Below are 10,045 nucleotides of genomic sequence, written 5' to 3'. Positions count from 1 at the left end.
TTGTTTTCATCCATAATTGAAATGAATCTAAATGGTAATTTTCCCTATACTACAAGAGTAATTATTCTTCTGGTGATAACCACACACTGGATTATGGTATATCCAAAAATAAACAAAACACCTTTATGGTATTCATTTGGGGGAGGGATGGAGGTAGGATACAACAAGTTATGAATTATTTGAAATCTATACAGGCAGTTATAATGACTTCAAACAATCAGTACTATGACACAGACGATGTGCCTCCTATAGATGTCATCAGTTTCAGATTGTTGTCTTCTAATAGAGAATGTAACACACAGATCAATATTTCTCTTCAGCTTGTAACTCACTTCAAAAAAAATTATCCCAATGAAAGTTTCAAGTAGTGATTGTGGGCTCCGTACATAGAAAGGTAAAATTCGCCATCTTTCTTTAAAAGGAAATAACACATTAAAAACCAGCGAAATATCTAAACCATTAAGATTAAGAAGGTTTTCAATTTTTGTTGAAAGTATATTTTAAATGTTTGATATTAGGCTGCAAGTCATAAAAGCAACTGTAACGATTTTAAGAAAAGTATCCAATATTTACATAAAAAAAAAGAAAGAAGTAAACTGGAAGAAAATTTTTCAAATATAAGAATGCAACAACTCAGAAGAAAGAATACAGATTGAGGGTGGAGGTAGAAATGACACTGCAAAACCTCACTGTTTTTTGTACTTAGTACCCATGTACCATTTTTGTGCGACCTTTATTTATGATTGAAGGGATGAAAAAGAAAACAAAAATATATCCTGTGCCCCAGGTGAGGATCGAACTCACGACCTTCAGATTATGAGACTGACGCGCCGCCTACTGCGCTACTGAGGCACATAATGCTAACCTCATTAGCATCTTATTGACACTATAATTACAGTAAGCATAGTTTTTGAAATTATTGCGAAAAGTTTGCTTTGCAAGTTGGTTCGAAGAGCTCACTATTATTATTATTATTATTATTATTATTATTATTATTATTATTATTATTATTATTATTATTATTATTCGTGACACCTCCAAGGAGTCCGAAGACTTATCGCTGGAGAACACCCACTGTACAGCTCTTCGTCGCCACCACTACATCGAACCTCTACTACCAATCATCTACATCAACGCCATCTATTGCCCATTACAAGTAGAATTTTTTGCCTGTAAATTGCGTGTTTACACGCAAGCCTCTCACATTGGGTCTCTCTAGAAGGCTATTACTGGACAAGGAAGACAAGGGGATATCACCTTGTTCTATTTTTCCCTAGTAAGATAGCAGTATGGATGGACATTCTAAAAGATAATAAAGCGCACAATGGCTGAATACTTGTGCACGCACTCCTAAAGTAAATAATGCAAACAAGTGTGAAAATCATCGAACAATAAGCTTAATATCACATGCTTCGAAAATACTACTCAAAATCATACAAAAAAGACTAACAAAGAAGGTTGAAGAATATGTTGGCAATGACCGGTTTGGATTCAGGAAACAGCAGGGGACAAGTGAAGCAATTCTAGCTCTAAGAACAGTTATTGAAAGAAGATTGGAGAAGAATCAAAATATTCTGATAGTCTTTCTTGACTTGGAGAAAGCCTTCCATAGTATTGACTGGAATCAAATGTTTCACCTCCTAAAAACAATAAAGGTAGATTGGAGAGATAGAAGGCTCATATTTAATCTTCACAAGTATCAAGAAGCCCTAATAGAAGCAGCCAGCAATACAACAAAAACCGCAATAGCAAAAATACGTAGAGGTGTAAGACATGCTCTCTTTCACCCATATTGTTTAATCTGTACATTGAAGATGCAATAAATAAACTGAAAGAAGTAATAGAAACCGGAATTAAGATAAATGAAATTGATACTAACTGGCTACGGTTTGTGGATGATATAGCAGTTTTAGCTGATAACGAAAACAAACTAAAAACCACCCTAACAAAGATGGAAGAAATCTTCACACAGTACAGTCTAAAAATTAACTATAAGAAAACAAAATTAATAATTACAAGTGAAGCAAATCCAATGAAAATAAACCTGGAAATAAATAATAGCCTACTACAACAGGTATCCTCTTTTAAATATCTTGGAAGTCTCATCACAGAAGATGGAAGAAACCAATCAGATATTAAAGCACGAATAATCCTAGCCAAAAAAGCATTCTATAACAGAAGAAACATTTTTACCATTAAAGGACTTAGCATCCAGCTCAAAAAAAAAAAAAAAAAGCTAGTGAAAACATACATATGGAGCATTGCATTATATGGTTGGGAGGCCTGGACTCTAACAAAAAAAGACATGAAAAATTTGGAGGCATTTGAACTTTGGTGCTGGAGAAAGATGATGAAAATTAGTTGGACAGAAAAGAAAAGTAATGAAGAAGTTCTGAATATAATTCATGAAGAGCGGTCATTAATGAAACACATCAATAAGAGAAGAAAAAGCCTAATTGGACACCATTTGAGGCATGGGGGACTAATTACAGAAATAATGGAGGGGACTGTAGAAGGAAAGAGACCACGAGGCAGACCAAGCATTTCATATATAAATAACATAATGATGCTAACTGGCACTAAGAGTTATCAAGAGATAAAAAGGAAGTCACAAGCCGGGATGCTGTGATGTGCTGCTATATTTACCAATTTTCGGATTGATGCACCAAAGAAGAAGAAGAAATTGCGTGTGTTCTAATGGGCCGATTTGTCTGTTTGCAGGATGAAAAACCCTATAGCCTACACAAAGAGGAGATAACAAAGAAAAAGAACCAGGCATTGTTAATTATTACGTTATTTATGATTTTAGAATTTTATTTCTTCTTTACATAATTATCTGGGGGGGTGGGGGGGGGGGGGGGTGGGGGGGGGGGGGGGTGGGGGGGGGGGGGGGTGGGGGGGGGGGGGGGTGGGGGGGGGGGGGGGTGGGGGGGGGGGGGGGTGGGGGGGGGGGGGGGTGGGGGGGGGGGGGGGTGGGGGGGGGGGGGGGTGGGGGGGGGGGGGGGTGGGGGGGGGGGGGGGTGGGGGGGGGGGGGGGTGGGGGGGGGGGGGGGTGGGGGGGGGGGGGGGTGGGGGGGGGGGGGGGTGGGGGGGGGGGGGGGTGGGGGGGGGGGGGGGTGGGGGGGGGGGGGGGTGGGGGGGGGGGGGGGTGGGGGGGGGGGGGGGTGGGGGGGGGGGGGGGTGGGGGGGGGGGGGGGTGGGGGGGGGGGGGGGTGGGGGGGGGGGGGGGTGGGGGGGGGGGGGGGTGGGGGGGGGGGGGGGTGGGGGGGGGGGGGGGTGGGGGGGGGGGGGGGTGGGGGGGGGGGGGGGTGGGGGGGGGGGGGGGTGGGGGGGGGGGAGACATGGTGTGTTTGTTTCTTTGTGTTCTTGTAGTGATGGTTTTTGAGAGGGGGCTTTGTCATACGTTTGTGTGTGTGTGTGTGGGGGGGTGAGAGAAACAGGAATTGCTCTAATTTTCATTCTCGCTATAATATTTATATAGCGCCTGTTTCAGCTCTCTGTATGTTCCTAGGTTTCTGTTGTCGAAAGGCAGTTTGTTTATCATGTCAGGTACATAGAAGTTTCGGGTGGCTTTGCCATTTGATTGTTGTACTTATATGTTATGTAGTTTGTTGACTGTGGTCTTGTTATTTGATATGTTGTTCTGGTAACTCTATAGGTTGGGCTGTAGTAATGTTTTAACATGACTGTATAGCGGCATAAGTGTTTCACCTTAAATATTTTGTGTTTTGTCCGTGCTTCCTGCATAAGAGTGGGTTGTTCCCAGAATATCAGTTTTACCATTTTATCTTGCAACCATTGCAGCCTATTAAGTTTGTAGTCTGTGCAGAATGTGTATGATGTGACTGCATATCTTAAAATGTTTTCACATAATGCTTTATAGATTAGTATTTTTATGTAGGTTGGGCCAATGTCTTTTAATCTGTATAGTTTGCTTGCTATTATCCTAAGCTTGGTATGTAGGTAGTTTGTATGGCTATTCCAACTTTGATCAGCATCGAAGTGAAGTCCGAGATAGCATGTTGTTTTCACCTGTGTGATGGTTGTGATTTTAGGTTCTGCGCTTTGTGTATAGGAGGATGAATGTTGGATAGTGAGATATTTAGTTTCTATGGGCAGGGTATGGGGGTTTTTGAATACTATTAGCTTTGTTTTTCCAGGGTTTATATATATGCCGTTTTCGGTTAACCAGTTAGTGATTTGATTGATGTTCTGTTGCATATTTGTATAAGCGATATTTGCATTGTTGTGAATGGATACTATGGTCGTGTCGTCTGAGTACTGGAAGATTTTACTTTTTAGGGGGAGTTGGCTTATGGTGTGTGTGTATATGTTAAATAGAATGGGAGATAGGACAGCTCCTTGCGGTACTCCACAGGTTACTTGTACCTCTTTGCTGTATGCTGATCCTATACATGTGATAATAATAATAATAATAATAATAATAATAATAATAATAATAATAATAATAATAATAATAATAGGCCATAAAAGCAATGAGATTAATGGAATCTTTTTATGGACTTTTTATTGAAGGTGAGTTAGCGTATCTCATATGGATATAACATTTTTTTTTCGCTTACAGATCGGCCAAGAGAACAAGCACAAATTACAGACAAAAAATACTAGTCGTGGTGGTGGGAGATAGATGGTATTTTGAGCTGATGGTAGTTGGAGGATAGGAGAGATGATGATTTGTGTTTAGTGAAGTCATGTCCTTTCCACAAATGGATCCTTAGATTTCTTGGAGGCGTCACGTAATAACATTAATAATAATAATAATAATAATGGATCGCACTCCAGTCACGGACTAAAGGACTTTATCTAAGCCATTTTTTGCAGAACTAGATTTAGTCGATTTCTGAACATCAGAATTTTTTTTCTTCTGAAAATTAGTTTTTGATCCTTCAGAAAAATAAATTATCCTTAAAACACATACTGTTTCAGGTATAACATATACCTGTTAGGATTTCGGGGTCCCCCGCGAGTTGGTGGTACCCTTCTTCGGTAATCTGTTTATTTGCTGAAAGCCTTTGTTCCATTGCTAGCTAAGGTGCTTACTATCAGCGATATCCAAAGGGCATAGACAGGGTGTGCCAAAATCTTCCAAAATTTAGTTAGGGCTAAAAATCTTTTACTCCATTTTGAGAATAAGAGACGCTATAGAGCCTTAGTTAGGGCTAAAAATCTTTTACTCCATTTGAGAATAAGAGATGCTACAGAGCCTTAGTTTCTTCGGCCATAATTCAAAATAGAAGCGGTTTTCAATCAAAATTTTTCTTTAATATACTTTGCCAGTTCAATCAGAAATATTATTATCATCATCAATTATTATATCATGCTGGAATATCTGGCTTCCAATAGTATTCACTATTCCTCCTCTTCCTTTTATACATACTACTGTTTTAAGACGTAAAATATATGCTTATATGATATTCATTTTTTATTAACAACCATTACCATTAACATTACTAACAGGATGGGTGAAGCACTAGTGCTTTTCATATTCCCCTTTATCTGTAATGAGAGTTGTTTGGGAATGGGAGGTTTGTGAGCAGTTAAGCTCGCCCTCTGAGGGCAGTTGTGTTAGCTATGATCAGTTGAGAGAAGAATAGCCTTCGGTCTTTTGTGTTTGTAGTAATCAGTCTCATTGTAATTGACAGCTTGTATGATTAGTGGGTTTGAATGTGAACTTGACTTCACGAAGAATTTTTCTGCAAGATCACGAAGAAGGGAGGAGATGTATGGAATGCCGGTTTATTGGTGAATCTGTGAATTTCTGATAACCCATGGTGCATCCAGGATCATCCTAAGGCATTTGTTTTGGATTCTCTGTAATTTCGAAATGTTTGTTCTTGAAGTGTGACTCCATGCTGCTGAGGCGTAGGTAATTACTGGACGTATTACCATCTGGTAAAGAAACAATTTATTGTGTAGGTTCAATTTTCTCTTGCGGTTGATCAATGGGTAGAGCTGTGCTATTATTTTGGAAGATTTGGAGCCAGTGAGATTGATGTGCTTGTTAAAAAGGAGTTTCTTATCCATTAATACCCCAAGATATTTGGCCTCTGATTGCCATGGGATCTTATGACCAGAGAGCAGGATGTCTTCTTTGTTGCAGACCTTTCTTCTTGAAAACAACATGGCTGAGCTTTTGAGGAGGTTCACTTGAATCCTCCAGTTGGTGAACCAGTTTGCTAGCTCATTGATACTTCCTTGGAGTCTAGTGATTGCTAGGCTAGGGCTAAGCGATCTAGCTAGAACTGCGATGTCATCGGCATAAAGGCCCGTAGTAGTTGTTCTTCAATTGAGAGGAATATCTGTCATGTAAGTTGTGAAAAGTATTGGGGCCAGAAGAGAACCCTAAGGTACTCCCGCCAGAATTTTGCGCCTTAATGACACAATTCCGTTGAGTTTTACTTGCATGTATCTTTCATTAATATATGAATATATGAGTTTCACTAGTTTAATTGGGATATTGTTTTCAATTAGTTTGAAGATAAGGCATGATTCCAGACCTTATCAAAGGCCTTGGCAACATCCAAAAATACAGCAGCAGTGTGAATGTGGCAGTTAAAACCATCAGTAATATGTTCTGTTAGTCGGTGAATTTGTTGCACCGTGTTGTGAGCTTTGCGAAACCCAAATTGCTCATTTTGGGATTATTTTCTGTTGGTCCACTGCTGATTGTAGTCTTGATAGGATGACCTTTTCTATTACTTTGCCAAGACAGGAAAGAAGACTGATGGGCCTGTAGCTTTGGGGAAGTTGTGGGTTATTACCAGGCGTTTTCAGAGGTATAATGTCCGCGATTTTCCAGTCTGTGGGAAAGTACTTGAAATCTTATAATGGAACTGATAATATTAACTAGATGAATTATGGCTTTCCGTGGGAGCAGCTTAATTATTCTATTGGTAATGCCGTCAGGGCCGGGGGCCTTTTTATTCTTCAGATGGGAAATAATATTTATTATTTCTGTTGTATATGTGGGGGTGATCGTTTCTGAATAATCCTTAGACTGTCTTAATGCATTTCTAACTTTACAATGAACTTTGTAAATAAGGTTGATATTTAAGTTTACATAAGGGCTGCATTGATTTTCCAGATTGTCAATTAGGGCTTCTACTTTTTCTTCATCTGAGTGTGCAATTCCAAGATTGGTCTTCAAAGGGGGAAGTGTTGTCTCTTGGTATGAAGAGATTTTACAAACTTCCACATGGAGTTATCTTCTCGGTTGATTTCCCTGAGTTTGGATTCCCATTTGGAATTCCTATGTATCTGGAGGGCTTCTCGAACCTGTCTGTTCAAGGTGTTTAAGGTTGTTTTGTCCTGCGGGTCTCTGGTGTTGTGATATCGCTTTCTGGCTTTTTTTTTGGCCCTAATCAGGTCCATTATCTCTTCTGGGATCCAGTTGGGAGCATGGAAGACAGTGGTTTGAGTGACTGATGCTATTTCTGTGTTGATTTTCCTAGTTAAATTGCTTACAGCTTGGTCTATTTCTTCTTTTTTACGAATGACAGGGGGAGAACCTTAGCGAGCTTGTCCCAGAGTAAGAACGAATGATGGGGAGAGAGAGCTGATCTTGAAGTCCTTACCTGAGCAGGATGGGATTATGATCTGAGTTAAGCTCTTCAACTGTCTCCAGCTGGTATCGATATTTGATGTTTCTGAGTCTAATATGTCTAATACATCAGAACTTCCTGATGGGCTGTAGTGGGTGGGCTCAGTAGGCCCAACTACTATTGATGAGTTGAGTGATGTGTAGTTGAATAAGGTACGGCCTTTGGAGTTGATTGACGAACTGAACCAAGCCGTATGTTTGGAGTTTAGGTCTCCTGCTATAATTATGGAATCTGTGGAGCCGAAGATGGTGTCTAAGTCTGCTGCCAATAGTGGAATGCTGGGAGGATTGTATGCTGCATAGATTTTGAGTTTGCCTGCGTTATTAATGTGCACCTCCACACCCGTCACCTCAAGGTTTAGAGTTTGGGGGTTGGTCAGCGAGTTGTGGCTTAAATAATTTTGGATAAAAATAGCTGTGCTGTCTCCACTAGAGTTAAGTCTGTCTGTCCTATATAAAATATAACCTCTTAGTTTTGGATTGTTTGATGGTCTGAGGTAGGATTCGCTGATCAAGATTATATCTGGATTGTATCTTTTTGCGAATTCTTGCAGCTCGAGAATTTTATATGTTAAGCCATTGGCATTCCATGCTGTTATCATGAGGGAATTTGGTTTAAATTTTTTAAACATTATAGAGAGCTGTTAATATGGATTGGGTTTCTACATAGAATCTCTTTCTTGAGGATGGTAAGGTGCTTGCTTTGCTGAATTCGTGCAGCATTGTTGCAAGTGACGAGGTTAAAGCTGATGTGAGATTAGAGCTTGATCGCTCTTGCAATGAAGGAGTCTGGGTTCTTACCATTTCCGCATATGATTTGGACATGGATGAAGGTCGAGTGCCTTCCTGTGTTGCCGAATGTGAGGTATTATGATCTGGAGGGCGACTTGTTTGGTTGTTTGTGTCATTGCTTGGAGGAGCGTCGTTCGTTCTTGTTGATCCATGGTTTTTTGGATGGAAAAGGCATCCCTTGTAATTAGAGGGATGTAGTCCTCTACAATTGGCACAGCGGGCAGGTGTGGATCTGGGCTTCGTGGAGGAGTTAGTTTTAGGCATCTGTAGGCAGCTCTGCACAGTTTTTGGGCATGCCCGAACCTCTGGCATCTGTGGCACTGCCCTGCCGATGCCTTCTTCCTTAGAGGTTCGGTTGTAATTTTAAGCTTACAAATGTCGGTAATTTCATAGATTGTTTTTTGAGTGTTGGAGATTTCGACCAACACCATTGGCATTGGTGTTTTATCTAACCTCAACATTCTGCTGACTTTGGTTGGAGTCAATCCTTGCTTGATGAGGTCAGCTGTGATCTCATCAGTTGTGATGCCCTCAGCCACTCCACTTAGAACTACTTTTAAGTTCTCGCTTACTAGCGCAAAGGTGTGGAAGGGCAATTTAGAGTTGTCCAGCATTTTCGTCATTATGCGATAATCTGTGACAGTGGTAGGGTGAATCTTTACACCCTCTTCAGTATTTCTTGCCAAGGAGAAATTGATATTTTGTTCTCCTAGGGATCTTGAGACTGAGGTCCATTTATCTTTATCTCGAAGGATAACTGGAGGGACCTTTTCTCTTCTATCTTGGGTGATCTGATTTTGTTGAGTTGTTACATCATCTTCCATTCCATCATCCGATGTTCTGCGTCTTTTATTAGATTGTTCCTCATGTGAACAATCGAACTGTCGGGGAGTCTTTGTAGGTGGAACAGGCGTAATGGCCTCTTCGATGTTCAAATCATCATCTTCAGTGTCATTTGCTTGAGTGAAGAGATTCAGGCAATCAGGATAATCTGTTTCAAATTTCTTTAGGATGAATTTGAGAATGTCAAGTGACATATCTTTGTTTAACTGTTGAATGGCGTCCTTGATATCTTTTACATTCTCCACCCTTGTGTACAATGAGGGATGAAATATTTATAATGGCTAAGAGAACGGGCTAGGGCCGGAAAATTGCATCAAAAATCAAAGACTTACCTTGTATTCCGCTATCAAGGAAGATTCACAATATCTAAAACTCACTGAAATCAAAAACATTCTTTGCAACAACAACCATCATGCCTTTATTCATCTTCCGCCATCTTGGAACCCTTCCTTTTATTAACAATCAATGTTCTTCAGTTTTTATTATGTTCGTATACTTTGGAGAATATAGTGTATAAGGAATAGGACAGTATCTCAGTTTTTTATCAGTTCAGCTCGTAGTTCATATTATTTGTTCGTAAAATTTAATTGGTAACGATAAAGTAACTGCGATTACATGCATGATTTTTAAATTAATATACAAAGATGTTAGAGGATTTGTTTATTTATATATATGACCAAGAACACATCAGTTTCATAGATCCACTTTACAACTGTTTAAACACGTTTTCCGCCAACCAGAAGTAGTTATCTAAGCTATTGCATGATGTGGGTTACGTAATTGCGTAAA

General features: G+C 40.1%; 1 non-coding gene across 1 annotated transcript; it reads right to left on the bottom strand.

Annotated features, from left to right (window-relative positions):
* Positions 1 to 779: 779 nt before the first annotated feature.
* On the bottom strand, positions 780 to 852 carry TRNAM-CAU (transfer RNA methionine (anticodon CAU)). Its single transcript has one exon. It is a non-coding gene; the product is annotated as a tRNA-Met (tRNA).
* Between the last annotated feature and the right edge of the window lie 9,193 nt (positions 853 to 10,045).

This window comes from Typopeltis vanoorti, chromosome 8 (genome assembly GCF_054136105.1).
Source record: "Typopeltis vanoorti isolate ZY-2024b chromosome 8, IOZ_Tvanoo_1.0, whole genome shotgun sequence".
NCBI lineage: Eukaryota > Metazoa > Arthropoda > Arachnida > Uropygi > Thelyphonidae > Typopeltis > Typopeltis vanoorti.
Note: the sequence above shows the minus strand (reverse complement) of the source record. Positions and strands in the feature narration are given on the sequence as shown.